Source organism: Triturus cristatus, chromosome 12 (genome assembly GCF_964204655.1).
Source record: "Triturus cristatus chromosome 12, aTriCri1.1, whole genome shotgun sequence".
NCBI lineage: Eukaryota > Metazoa > Chordata > Amphibia > Caudata > Salamandridae > Triturus > Triturus cristatus.
The window spans coordinates 52,111,034-52,126,621 of record NC_140595.1 but is presented as its reverse complement, the minus strand read 5'-3'; positions in this window follow the sequence as shown (position 1 = coordinate 52,126,621).

Sequence of the window (15,588 nt, the reverse complement as noted above, 5' to 3'; positions counted from 1 at the left end):
AGAAACAGAAGATTCAAAGGCCCTGCCGCCTTTGAACCCTGCCCCACAGCCTCCGCTGTTAGAAGCAGATGGCGACCCCCCCCAGTGCTGCTGCCCTTTCTGATGGAAAAATTTGGTAAATTAGGAGGTGTGCCTACCTCCCCCTGTACCAACCCTCGGTGGGACAGGCGAGGTAGATCCCACATTTGACTATCCGCCATCTTGAAGATGGGGCTAATAGCCTGTTAGGAGTCAGGGTATGCCCGTCCCCCATGTGCGGCGAGCTTAAACAGGATGTAGGCACCCTACAGGTAAGCAGCCCATTGGCCTCCTCTAAAAACACCACTAAATTTAGTATTTATGTGGCTCCGAAAACCTGACTTCAGATTCCACGGACCAAAAGAAGACGATGGAAGAAGACCGCTGACTTGCTAGGATATTAACCCTGCTGCAGCAACAAACCCGCAAAAACCCTGCCAGCTGCAACAAAGGCTCAACAACTGGACTGGCTGTCCTTTCCGAGAACTGCAAGGCCTCCAAAGAACCCAGGAGTCCTTCCAGCCTTCACCACTTGCCAAAGAACCTCCCTCTGGGCTGGAGGCTCTAGTCTCCGGTGACCACTGGTAAAGAACCACAGTAGTTGAGGACCGGCACTTGTGTCAACACGACTCACAACTGTAAAGAAACTCCATCACCTCGAGGGATCCTCTCCTCACAGTGACCAATGCTGGAAACAGCCCCACTCCTGAAAGCTCATATCCTCGTGCTGGCGGCTTCGACGACAGGAGCTGCGACCTTAGTAAGACCGCCTCTCCTCTGAGACGGTCTGATCCGCACCCCCCCTGTGGCCGGGCCACTGCCGGTGATCTCAGACCTCCTCACCCAAGGCTTCTGGGGCTCCTGCTGCAGGTGTACTTTGACTCCTGCTGTGCCGGAGGCCTGGGTTCCCCAAAGATCCTCATCCTGCCTGTGAAGATGCCCTTTAACCACTTCAGTTAGTGTGGTCCTCCAAAAACTCCTCGGTGGAGTCCTTCTGCCAGAGACCGCAATGGTAACTGTGTCGGTGGTACTCCGCCAACCAAGCCTGCACCTTCAAGCTGGCAACCGCGAACGCCAGGCCGGCGGTGCTCCCATAGACTTACATTAACCTGCTGCCGGCAACTGCGATGGTGACCATGTTGGCAATCCACTGAACGCAATACAAAGAACCCAGCTCCATTGCTTTTCGGCACTGACCGCAATGGTAAAACTTTGACGGTATCGACCGCCGAGTGCATGGATACAGAAAGTACTGCATACTTTTGAACTTTTTATCCCGAAGTTCACAGCCTACAAAGTGTTTATTTGAGTGATGTCCAGGTGCAGAACAGACCAAGGGGTCAACATGGCACACCGCCCGGTGTGCCATGCCTCCCCACACTGCTTGAGGTATAGGTAAGCCATCCCTCTAGAAGGCCTTAATAGCCCTAAGGCAGAATGCCCTAAATCTCAGGTGAGTGCTTCCTGTGTGATATGGGGCGCACCTATAATCTCCAGTCCATTCTCTGGCACTGTAAGTCTGTAAGTGCACCGGGAAGCCATAAAGAGTAGATGGGCTGAATACCCATCCACATGGCGTCCCTAGCATCATGATGGCTTCACCCTTAACCAGGGATGTTTGGTTCCAAACATCTAGTCTTAATAAATCCTAGCTGGGCCCAGTGATGGATGTATTAATAAATTCACACAGGAGATCCTTCTAAAGTATCCCCTGAAACCTACAGACCACTGGTGTGATTTCTGTCTAGTTTAGCCTGCCATCACAAAACATTTCTCTGGACCCCTGAATTGAGAGCCAGAGCTCTCCGGATTCAGAGGCAATGCCTGCTCTGGGCAGAGGGAGTCCCACCTTCCCCCCCTGCAGGAACTGCCCAGCCCTTCTGCCTCTGAACCCTGTCCCCAGCCTCCTCTGTTAGAAGCAGATGGTGATCCCTTGACCCCAGTCCTGACCCCCTTTTTGGCCGGAGGACTGGTGGGAAAACTAGGTAAATTAGGAGATGTGGCTACCTCCCCCCTGTACAAACCATCAGGTGGGACAGGCGAGGTAGACCCCACTTTTGACTATCCACCATCTTGAAGATGGGGATCGTAGCCTATTAGGAGTGAGGGCATGCCCGCCCCCCACATAGGGTGAACATAAAGGGGGTGTAAGCACCCTACCAGCAAGCAGCCCTTTGGCTACTACCTGGCCTCCCCTAAAAACGCCCCTAAATTTAGTATTTAGGTGGCTCCCCGAGAACTTAACTTCCTCACCCAAGGTTTCTGATGCCTCTGCTCCAGGTGAACCTCGAATCCTGGGGTACCTGAGGCCTGGGCCCCCAAAGATCTTCATCCTGCCGAGATGACCTCCAACCACTCCAGGTAGTGTGGTCCTCCAAAACCTCCTTGGCGGACTCCTCCTTCTAGCGACTGCAAGGGTAACTGCGTCGTCGGTACTCCACCAACCAGGCCTGCACCTTAAACCCGGCAAGCACAACAGCCGGGCTTGAGGTGATCCCATAGACTTACAGTGTCCTGCTGCCAACGACTGTAACTGTGACTGCGTTGGCGATCCACTGAACTGAATACAAATAACCAGCCGCGGTCCGTGCCGTTAACAGCGGTAGGGCGGTGGGGCCATGTAAGGGGGGATTCCGAGGGACAATGCTGAGGGATAATTAATTATTTATTTAAATTTCCCTCGGCATCGTCACTCGGAATCCCCCCTTACAATGCCCCACAGCCCCACCGCTGTTACCTGCACAGACCGCGGTTGCAAATAACCAAGCTCCATTGCTTTCCCGGCACTGACCGCGATGGTATTTGACGGTATCAACCGCCGAGTGCATAGATGCTGAAAGTAATGCATACTTTTGAACTGCATTTCTTTTATCCTGAAGTTCACATCCTACAAAGTATTCATTTAAGTGTATTAAAGCTGTACCAAATTTCTATCTGATTTGAAGTCTTACTTCTCAAAAATAAATAAATTTTTGTGTTATTTTACACAACATTGGTCTCAGTGTCTCGTTTCTTCCCTCTGTGTGTGACAAGTGCTTAACACTACCCCGGGATAGGCCTAACTGCTCGCCCACACTACCACGAAACAGAGCGTTAGTACTATCTGTTTTACCACTATACCACTTCATGGGGATTCTTGGACTCTCTAGATAGTGTACTTTGTTTTAGTACACTGTAAAGAAAGCAGGCCTCCTACAGTTACCTAATATACTATACCTATATGATGCCCTTTTCTGGCTTACCGGACCATATCCTTTTTTTAACAACAAAAAAAACTTTGAAACATCCTTTTCATATTTCATATGGGACATAACACACAAAGGCACACCAGCAGTTTTCGTCAGCATCCAATCTAAAATGGGTACATGCATATTTCCGTGTTTTTTATTGGTCTGCCTTAGGTAAAACATTGAGCCAAATTAGTGCAAGATGTATCAAAAATCTTCTTGTTCATGGTAGCATATTTTGAAATCTCACTCGGCTATTTCAGCTTTAATTCCCCAATTCTATGTGACACCCAAAACATATTCTTTTCAAGATTGTTTGTGCTTTAGTCATTGTTTGCCGCTATATCTGTAGGTGATCAAAAATTTCTAAACTGAATGTCTATCTGATGCTCTGGAAAACTCCTACATTGCAGGAGAGATTTTGTGTTTCTAACCCTTCTCCACAGGTTAACTCTAGTCTAAAATTCTTGCCAAATATATTGTCAAAGTTCACTAAAATCATTCTCCAACAACTCTTTAGAATTTGGCGTTCCAATTGAGAATTTTTAAGAACTTCCAAATAAGAGAAAGTGTTAATTCTCCTGGGTCTGACTTGGATTCAGACAACCTGCCAGACATCTGCACTCTGTAATTGGACTCTGCCAATATTAATTAAAGATGTACTTTTTGTCAAGTGTTTATCGATGCAAACCGCGTACAAATGTTTGCAAGCTGTCCCGTGATTAGATCATTGTGGGACTCTGTCTTAGTCAAGACCCCTGCTGCAGCTGGTCATCAGTCATTTTGTAAACCAGTCTACGTATGATGGGGTCGGCAACTAAGCTTAGAACAAATTTAGTTTTTCATGGTATTCTGATTGACTGCTTGTTGCTCGAACATCACTGGAAGGATCCCAAAAACCTGGCATTAATTATTGGGTACTAACGGTTATTAATGTACTTTCATTTGAAGAACAAAAGTCAATAATACAACAAACTAGGGGCTTGATGTACGAAGTGACTTAGCAGTCGCAAACCCTGCGATTTGCTAAATGACAGGGTTTGCAATAGCTAAATGGCTTATTGACGTACTAAAACCATTTAGCAATTCGGTGATACGTTACCAAATCACTGAATGGGTTTAGAAATGCGTTGGTGTTTGGAAAAGGGCATATTTTGAGTGTCCTTTCCAGAAAGTGATTCATAATGCAATGTACCAATGCTTTGCTACTGATATCTGGTCGCAAAACATTGAAAAGATACTGACTCCCGGGTTGAGGTGGTAATCCTTTTGCAAAGGGGTAGAGGTCCCATGTGTAATCTCTTCCAAATTGTGAATGTAAAAAGTAGTTTTTTTCTTGAATGCAGATCTTTCTATTTTAAGGAAAATAGCCTGCACTTTAAAGAAAAAAAAAGAACTTTATTAAAAAGCGATCCGAGCTAGGGTGTTCTGCTGACCCCAGCAGGCCACCATTGCTGTGAAGGTATCCAGTCGTAGTGAATGGCAATTTGTGACCCATCTCATGAATACTGATGAGGTGAGATTGTGAACAAGTACGATTCTAAATTTTGCCAATTGACCCTTTAGTATACAGATTGTTTTTCAAATTTCACACTGGTCGCAAAAATACTGCTTGCAAATTTTGACCAGTATTTTGTGACCATTGTTTAGTACATCTGGCCTCAAGATATTCCAGCAAATATGGGGCACATCTATAAGAGCTAGTTACCTGTAAATGGGTACAAAATTACATAACAACTATAGGTGTAGGTGATTATTGTTCAGTTTAGATTACAATCAATTTTATAATTGTGTGGAGGATTTTGGCTTTTGTTTTGTATCTTCATTCGACTGAGCTAATATAAATAAAAAAACTAGACTAGCTAATAAAAATGCAAAGATGACGAACTTGAAAAGAAAACACTAAGGGGTAAAAATCTGGTTTTTGTTAGGTTGAGCTTACTAGACAGCACAAGCTGTCTAGTTGAGAGAGACACATTGGTTTACCAAGAACATACAGGGAGGGGATTGCAAATCTCTCTTTCCTTACCATTGGTTCGGTCTTCTGTCATCCTCATTTGCCTGCTTCATATTTGTGACCCTACTTGTCAATACTGTATTTGTTCCTCCCATGGAACATGGCCTATTTACCATCTCTTTCATTCGCCTGCTTCTTCTATTTGCATTTAGGAAGCTACTTTTAGTTTTTTGAGAAAGCACTCCATGCAAGTGCATGTGTTTTCCATCTGTTACCCCTATGTTCTTTTCTCACCCCATTCTATGTTACTCTGTCTTGTGCATGTGCTTCTCTCCGTCTCCTGCACTTGCACAGTGCATTCTCGCCTCTGTGTGTTTCCCCCACATGTCGGTCCACTTTGCTATCTTTTTCTCATGTTGCATCCCCACTCCAACCCAGTCACCCTTTTAAAATATATTTTTTTTGTAAACATATTTTATTCGTCAAATACACATTTAGCGAAGCTCTATGACCCAGAGACTTCCGCAACAGCAAAATTACGCATACCTTCTTTGACATTTTTCTCATGAAATAACTAATAAAAAATACAGAAGAGGCATGCAGAACAAAGGCAGTCCCCCCACTTAAAGGAACATAAAACCATCCCCACCCCCGCCCCCCCCCCACCCATCGCACCGCCCAGTTAGTCAAGGCTGCAAATCTGTACACAGCTACAATTCTGTCTTCACCATACACCATGTCTCTAAGGCCCTGCGGCGCCCGGCAATCAAGTGTTACATGTTCCCCACCAATAGGGAGGAGATGGTCCGCTACCCACGCAATTATTCCACCGAAGTGGGTGCCAGTTCCAACCCCCTGTAGTCTGCCCATCGCTTCCAGATTTTATAATGTTTGCGTGGGCACCCCCGCGCCACATAAATGGGGGCCTCTAGGCCCATACAGAAATCCAGTCCGGCCTTCCAAACAGACCCTTTTAAAATATTTTAAGCCCTTTTGCACTCCTTTTTTTTTATTGATCCATTTTAGATCAGAAAATAAAAATACCCACTTCATTTTGTAGGCGCTTTCAAAAGATAGCGATTGGACTTTTCTGTCTTATACTTCTGGTCATTTAATGGGGTAAGTAAGTGAAACAGTCACCAAACTGTTGTCGCACCACAACAATGTCGTCCGGCCTGGCCGGTGACGGTCGCGCTTGCTTTCACACTAACTTTCACTTAGACTTCGTGAACGCTGCTGAACGCTTCTTGAACTACTGAATGGCCGTTGATGACTCGGTGGTGGTGGGGTGAGGCCTCAGGCCATGCGGGTATGCTGGGGTTTGGCAATGCAGCAAATGGGCGCGCATTACAATCTGAAAAAATCTGCGCGCACGCTGCCTGCCGCGCACATCTCCAACCCCCACAGATTTGTGGAACCAAAATCCAGCCCGGGCCGGCCCGCAAAATCAAACTAAGGGCCGCGAGCCCGCGTCCGCCACGCCATCATCATCAATCAACATTTCAGTAACCATAATGTCAGACAGTCAGTCAGAGATATTATATTGAGATTCATTCATTCATTCATGAATCTCCATACTGCTCTTGGCTCACAGGCGTGCCCGCAACACACTGTTTTGATTGTGGGACCCGGACTAGTAAGTTGAGTGGGACTTTGGAAGTCTGGGACCTGACTCACTCGGGACTCCGTGCACTGCCTTAGGCTGCTGCGCAGCTTCATTAACTGATTAGGCCACGGCGCCTGCCAGGCCCTGCCTCATCTGGTGCAGTTTAGGCTGCTGTGTTGCTTTATTTTAACTGATGATTAGGCCTACGGTACCAGCAGTGCCAGGCCCTGCCTCATCTGCTGTCTCCTCAAGGCTCGCCTCAACGCAGCCAACGTTGGCCAGGTCGCGCTCTCAGAGACTTTGAACTGCGGCGGCAGCGGGCGTTGAACCACGATGACTCGGTGCCGGTGGTGAGGTGCGGCCGTGCGGGTATGCTGGGGCGTGGCAAAGCAGTGAATGCGCGCGCAGTCTGAAAAAATCTGCGCCTGCTGCCGCGCACAGCCCCAACCCCCGCAGAAGACCAAAACCCAGCCCAGCTCCGCCCAACTCAGCGTCCCGCCCACTGGGTCGGGAACACTGAGGCGCGGCCGCTGGGCCGCCAGTGCCACTGCATTGAATAACATTTAGATTGAGTCATTGAGAAGAACATGAACATAATAGGACGGAGTCAGAAACAACTTCAACTTCAGTCATCAACAACAAAACAACAGTACGTAACACTACTCTGTAACAGTAAAAGCAGCACTCACTCTGTGCCACTAATTACCATCAAATCAATTACGTGCACTAAATCCATGTAAACCCGCCCTGACAATTAAGTGCCGGTGCTAAGCACCGGCACAAATTAAGCACTGCCTGCTGCTGTATTTTAATAGGAGAGTACCGGCGCTTCTCATCCCTGCTGCAACACATTTAACGGTAGAGTACGCACTTTTCATCCCTGCTGCTACAAAATTTAATGGGAGAGTACTGGCACTTCATCCCTGCTGCTGTACATTTACCGGTAGAGTACCAGCACTTCTCATCCCTGCTGCTGTATATTTAATGGGAGACAACCGGCCCTTCTAATCCCTGCGGCAACACATTTAATGAGAGAGTACCGGCACTTCTCATCCCTGCTGCTGTATGTTAAATGGGAGAGTACAGGCACTTCTCATCCTTGCTGTTGTGCATTTGATGGGAGAGTACCAGTAATTCTCATCCCCGCAGCAGTACATTTAAGGGGACAGTTAGAGTACCGGAACTTCTCATCCCTGCTGCTGTAAATTTAATGGGAGAGTACCGGCACTTCTCATCCCTGCTGCTGTATATTTAATGGGAGAGCAGAAGCACCAACCACACTCTGGGAGATCCTCAGAAGAATTCGACTTAAAACGTCATGACTTCAGAATTCTAGGACATAATAAGAACTGTCATACATCTATGGATACACACTAATTTTGTTTGCATTAGAATTGAAGTAGGATCTCTTTCTAGAGATGGTTTGTTGGTTTTTAATGAAAATTTATCTATGGAGAATGTTTGTTAGTATGCAGGAGTGAATGATAGGTGAGAATGTTGATGTGACGGTTTCCTTGATTTTCTTTTTGGGGTCTCTAAACAAAAGTCTTTTTATATAGTTTTGTTTCATGTTCACAAGCACTTATGAAAATTTAAATTTATGAGGAAATACAGTGCATGCTCTATATATGAATTAGATGCCAACCTAACAATCATGAATACTCTGTTATGTATATCTTTTTCTCTTTTAAAAAAAAGTAAATAATAAATATCTTATATAAAAAAAATGAAAATGTTTTCTGAGTAACTTTGCACCTTGGGGGTTTTTGTAGTATACAAGAGATTAATTCTACAAGAATAAGACAGGTCAGAAAAGAGGTTCCCTTTCTTCATTTATTTAATGGGAGAGTACCAGCTCTTCTTATCCCTGCTGCTGCACATTTAATGGGAGAGTACCAGCACTTCTCATCCCTGCTGCTGTATATTTAATGGTAGAGTACCGGCACTTCTCATCCCTGATGCTGTAAATTTAATGGGCGTGTACCGGCACTTGTCATCCCTGCTTATGCACATTTAACGTCCACCACCACCATGTCCACCACCACCATGTCCACCACCTTCACCACCAAATCCACCACCACGTTCACCACCACCACGTCCACCACCACGACCACCACCACGTCCACCACCATCACGTCCAGCACCATGTCCACCACCACGTCCACCACCACATCCACAACCATGTCCACCACCACCACGTCCACCACCACCACGTCTACCACCACCATGTCTACCACCACCACCATGTCTACCACCACCACCACCACCACATTAACCACCACATCCACCACCACCACATCCACATCCACCACCACCACCACGTCCACCACCACGTCCACCATGTCCACCACCACCAACACATCCACCACCACGTCCACCACCACAACGTCCACCACCACCACATCCATCACGTCCACCAGCACCAAATCCACCACATCCACTACCAACATGTCCACCAGGTTCACCACGTCCACCAGCACCTAATCCACCACGTCCACTACCAACACGTTCACCGCCACCACATCCACCACCACCACCACGCCCACCACCACCACACGTTCACCACCACCACCACGTCCACCACCACCACATCCACCACCACGTCGAGGCTTTACAGAGTAGATTAAGGCTGTTCGGCCCTCACTAAAGATAGTCGCAGATCTAAGATCTGTTCGGACACGCGGCCAAGACTGTCCAGGGGGATCAATATCAGGCTCTTTGGATGACTTTATTTCCAGAGCTACTCGTGTTCTCGAACATGAGATTATTATCACAGAGAAGAGACTGTCCGTAGAGATAGCAGCTAAGAGATCCTCCCTGGGGAACATAAGGTTGGCACAGTCCCCTGTTCATGCGGCTGCTGACACGGTCCAAAATGTGGTACCCAGTATCGAGGCTCCTGGTTCAGATGAAACGAACATAAGTCCAAACAGCAGCCGCAGCACAGCCAGCATTTCTATTCTGGAAAACAGTTCATGTTTGGGAGTTTATAACACTATTCCTTTATTTCCGATCCCGGAGATACCATCAGAAGATAAAGTCAAGGACAAAGGGCGCATGAGTTTGCCCAAATCCTGTAAAAGGAAACGTCCAGGCGGGGTGAGCAAGGGTAAACGAGCTAAAGTGGCAAAAAACCAGGTATTAACAAACAATACCAACGTTCAATCAGACTGTAATTCACTCTTAGATATTTCTGGTTCTACAGCCACTAAAATTACATCTGGCAAGCCACGTGCGAACCCATCATCTTCTACTGATAACATGGACACTCTTGAACACTTATTAAGATCACTGCTGGCTCCTATCCTAGAGAGAGTAAAACAATTGAGCGCCAAAGTAGAAAACCTTGAAAATTTATTGTCGGCCAATACGGCTGTGATGGAAAAAGTTTTAGATTTGCATCCAGATAATGGGGTCAAGAACGTGTTACCACATAAGGACACCTCAGATATTATCAGCGTGCCAATTCCACATACAAAAAAGCCTCATTGTGGCTCAGATTCTGCACCCATGGCGACGGAAACTGGTTCCACAGATGTGTCTGACAAAGAATGCCCTAATACTGTAAATAGAACAAGTAAAACCAAACAAGTGAGCGTAGACTTAAATAAAGACCAGCTTGCTAGTGCTACCCCCGCCCCGTGGAATACTGGCCCGATCTCTACACTACCATGTATAGATCTACCCCAAGAGTCACTCCCTTACACGGTTATTCTGGTGGGCGTCCCTAAGATTTCACACGACAAGACAGAATCGTTTAGAGATTTAAAAAACAAGGTCATACATTGGCTTAATGGAAATAGGTCTCTTCCATCCAATTTGCAAGCTGAAATTCTGTTTGTACGAAGGGTGAGTTGGGTGGGCACTAAAATTAAGGACGTGGAGGGCGATTGCATCATTATAAACTTTAGAGACCCTATAGTAGTTAGGCACATTTGTTACCATCCTAATACCCAAAATCCAGTAGGCATCATTACCCTTGATTTACGGTATTTTTATCCGCCTACCTATTTTACCCGGTCAGCACAATGGGTAAGGGTAAACAGGGGTAATCCTAGACCACCTATTCGAGATTTTAACCTCCCATTGCATAATCGTTTTGGCCCCTTCAATGATATGGATGGTGTGGATTGACTGAACCTTAACAATCCAGCTCTTGATCTTACTGATATAATAGATCAGGATAGAGCCGCTGCAAAGAGAATAAACCTCGATGTCCAACTGCCGGGTGGTCCAATACAGTCTGGAGGTGATTGTCCTACATTAGTTGTCCCTTCATTGATGGAAGACTGTAATACTGGTGTAAGTTTCGCCGTTCCTCTTGTATATTCACAGGATCACCTCAACCCTTCTCTTTCACCTAATCCAGTGCCTGCCCCTCCTGCCATCTTGGTGGCTTCAGCTCAGGAGGCTTTTACATCCTTGGAACTTGACATTAGGGAGATAAAACACCCGGAAATTCCATCAGTCCCTCCTTGCAAGATTATGAGTTGGAACGTGGCGGGTATTAGGGCAAAAATGAATGACTCTAGTTGGCAGGAATTCCTATGTTCATTTCACATAATATCCCTACAAGAGACCTGGGACACACAAAATAGTTTTTCTATGGATGGCTATTGCCATTTCCACATTCCAGCCAATCAAAGTGTAGCAGGGAGAGCCAAGGGTGGCTTGATCACGTTGTTCTCCCTTGAGATAAAGGGCTCACTTAGGCAGCTTGACGCAGGTTGTCCAAACTGTTTAATTGTGGAACTTTCGGCTCCTGATGCAAATAAAGTCTTATTTATCAATTTATATATTTCAATGGATGCCGATAATAATTTGGACCTTTTAGAGCAGTTTCTTTTATCTTATAGTTCAAGGTCGAATTCCTTTGAGATCTTTTTGTTGGGGGATCTAAATATCCACCCTTGCGATAAATTGTGTCGAGGTGACGATCATGAGGATCCGCATTTCTCGGCCACCCCACATTTTGAACATTCTAAACAGGGGGAAAAATTAGAAGATCTCCTCGCAGAATGGAATCTTTATGAATCAGCCTGTGGGGAGGGAGAAAATAGGATCCCAACCTTTAAAGGGAAAGACAAAGGTACAATTATCGATTATATTTTTTTGAGCTCTTTTATGCTAGTTCAAGTTGTACGTTATTTTACAGAGGTCTCTATTTTTAGTGATCACAACCCGGTGATTTTGGAGATAACCCCGGGTGGCCGAACATTAACGTTCAGGCATCCGTCACAAAACTTGGTAAAAGAAGTTGTCCTAACTGATCAGGGTAGGAAACTCCGGTGGACTAAAGTGGTTCCAACTACTTTTTTGTCCGAAGTTCGGTCTCAAACCGAAACGGAGTTTAATATTTGCCTAGATCCTCAGTCTCAAGGCGTAGAGGTTATAAATGCCTTTAACATTATTTGTAAACAAATAAACCAGAACCTATTGGTTAAAGGGAAGCAAAAACCTCAGTTGGAAAAAAGATGGTTTAACAAAAACTGTTCCCAATCCCATGCTGACCTTCTTAAAGCCTTGAAAAAAATCCCCAGAGATAGGGATCTTGTAATCTCGAAAAGGCTAGTATATAAACAGGCCTTAGCCCAAAGAAAACAGGAACTAAGGGAGGAAGCTTGGGCAAATCTTCTATCTACTGACACCCTGAAAGATAGTGGGAAATTTTGGGCAACTATAAATCAGCCCTTGTTTTCTAATGAGGATAAAAATCACGAATTTGATTGTAATATTCCTGACGAGGCATGGCTAACCCATTTCGAAAAAATATACAGCCTGCCTGTAGATGGTAATCCTGCCTCCTTAAGCATGCCACAAAGCAATTCTTACTCCCTGGACTTTCGGGTTCCGGAAGTAGAAAGGGCCATAGAAGAAATGTCGCGAAACAAGGCCCCGGGACCTGATGGGGTCCCTGCGGATCTGTTTAGAGCTGATCCATATATTTGGGCAAACATTTTAACCAATGTATTCAATAGGACTGGGCTAAATAAGAATAGTTTTCCTGCTACCTGGGCAACCTCAATCATTATCCCAATTTTTAAAAAAGGAGACCGACAGGACCCCTCCTGTTACAGACCAATCTCTTTGATAGATTCATCTGTCAAAATACTGGGTAGAGTGGTCTTGAACAGATTAAGCGATTGGTTGAAGGGGAGTGGGATCCTGTCGGATGCACAATACGGTTTTAGACCTAAACGGAGCACCATTGACCAGTGTTTAAACTTGCACCTTTTAATAAATAAATATACAGTGGCCAAGGAGGGATTTCTGTACATGGCCTTTATGGATCTTTCCTCTGCGTTCGATCTTGTCAATAGATCTAAACTTTGGAATATCTTATTGACCATGGGCCTCCAACCTTCCCTTGTATATTTTTTGGCCGATCTTCACTCGGATTTATCAGCCAAAATTAGAGTCAATTCAAATGGGCGTTGCACGAGGCACTTTAGGTCAGATAGAGGCGTCAGACAGGGATGTATCCTGGCCCCCTTGTTGTTCACCCTTTATATAAATGCTCTCGATTCCCAACTGGGAGAGGTATCTTTAGACATTCCGCGCATAGGAGACCAGGTTGTCCCGGTTCTCCTATATGCGGATGACGCAGTGCTTCTGGCTCGCACTGGAGGAGGGTTGCAAAAGTTGCTGGATGCCTTCGGAGATTTTATGCAAAATCTGGACCTTAAAATAAATGCGAAAAAATCTCAGGTCCTGATTGCGGGGAAGGGAAGGCAGAAATCCAGGGCTAAAACTTTCTTTTGTTGTGGGGATGTGGTATATACTCAAAAAAAGGAGTTTAAGAGGGACAAATCAACCAGGCCACCCTCCACTCAGTCAGTAATACACACTACAAGACCTGGAGATATCAAGCACTATTTCAGAGAGAGTGGGATTGGGAATGGGGTAATATAAACAATTATTATACCCTCAAAAGTAGTTCATATCATGAACTATCAATACCATCCCTAGTGCCTCAAAATTTGACATTTAAAACAACCCAACATGTGCCAAACATTCCACCTGAAGCATAAACCAGAAAAAATGTGTGGAGAATGAGAAAGCATCTCACGTGCGCAACACCAGAGGAGCTGCTGGCTGGTTCTCGCCAGTGTGCTCACGAGTTTCTCATCATCGATGTCTTTCTCATGAAAGTAATGTGAAAAAGAAATGTGTAAAAGATTGTATGAAAAAAGTAAGCCACTTTTGAGGGTATAATAATTGTTTATATCACCCCATTCCCAATCCCACTCTCTCTGAAATAGTGCTTGATATCTCCAGGTCTTGTAGTGTGTATTACTGACTGAGTGGAGGGTGGCCTGGTTGATTTGTCCCTCTTAAACTCCTTTTTTTGAGTATAAACAGAGTACGGCGGCTCAGCCGTGAGAGTTTTTAACTACACAGTACGATAGCAGATAATTGAAGGTTCCACTAAAATCCCCTGTCTCATATATCTGAGGCTTGCCTACACTAATACAGACACTTCCAGTGCGCTCGACTTTGCATCTGTTGAGACAAATTATCAGACCCCTCTTCTTTTCCTCCTTGAGATGGACAAGAATTGTCTAGCCTTTACGGATGATCAGATCGCTGCGATCCTTTCAGGCCCCTCACTTCTTCCAGATTCTGGCCTTTCCAATACGGGCTCTGTGCGTGAAGAATGGGAGAAATTGAGTTTTACTAAAAAGAAGCAAGTGAGAGTTGCTTTGCATGGGGCGTTGATGACTGAATATTACCGAGCTGGTGCAGCCCCCTCTAGTCTGCTGGTGAGGATTGAACCTAGGATCTTTCTAGAGGATAAACAATTCAGGATCGACTGGAGTTTCATCGCGAATAAATGCACCAGAGATTGGCTGATTCTGATTATTCAGACAGCCAAACGATTGAGCGAGGAACTCCTAAAAGAGATCCTAGAATTAGAGGAGAGTATAAAATCAGACTCTAGTATTACAGACGCTAAGGAACAGCTGCAGAGAATTCAAGAGGATCTCAGCGAATATAAAAACTACATGATCAATCAGAAGATCAAGGGGCTGAAGAGAAATCTAGAAAGATATTCACACGAGTGGGCATTTCCATACACGGAGGATAAGTACTATCAGCAGGATAGTGAACAGGCACCACAGAATAGGTTCCAGAGGGGAGGCCGAGTACAAGCTAGGCGTACTCCCCAGAACTGGACATTCGACAACACCTCTAGTGAGGAAGAAGAGGGGACATCAGCCCCGGAACCAGGGAGAGTGAGATTTAACCCACAGGTTCAATCCAATCAGGACTTGGGTGGTCTATTACGCTCTTTTTTAGTTCAGAGCCAGAGAGGAAACAGAGGGGGAGGATCGAGGGGTCGAGGTCGAGGACGTCAGAATCAGTCCCAGACATGGCAGTCATTCTCCCCCCGCGTAACCAGGAGCAGGGGCAGAATGCCCACATGAACAACATCGTAGTTAATTTGTCAGACTACCAGCTTTCTACTGATGAACTGAGAGTGCTCAATAAGGGTTTGGGTTATGTTCCAACTCCTCGGCATGATGCTTTCAAATGCAGAATGGAAGTACATGAGGCAATGAGGAAGATCAAATTAAAAAAGTTTTTCGCACTGAAGGACTCGGAACCTCCATCACTGTTCACTACTAACTTACACCGACCCTCTCATTTTTGTCCCCCCAGCCATACAGTAGGCCCTGAAGTTCTTGCTTTCGAAAGAAAGGTTCTTGATGACATTAGGTTGCTTGAAGAAACAGAACAAAGAAATGCATTCAGCAACATGACTAAGAACGATTGGC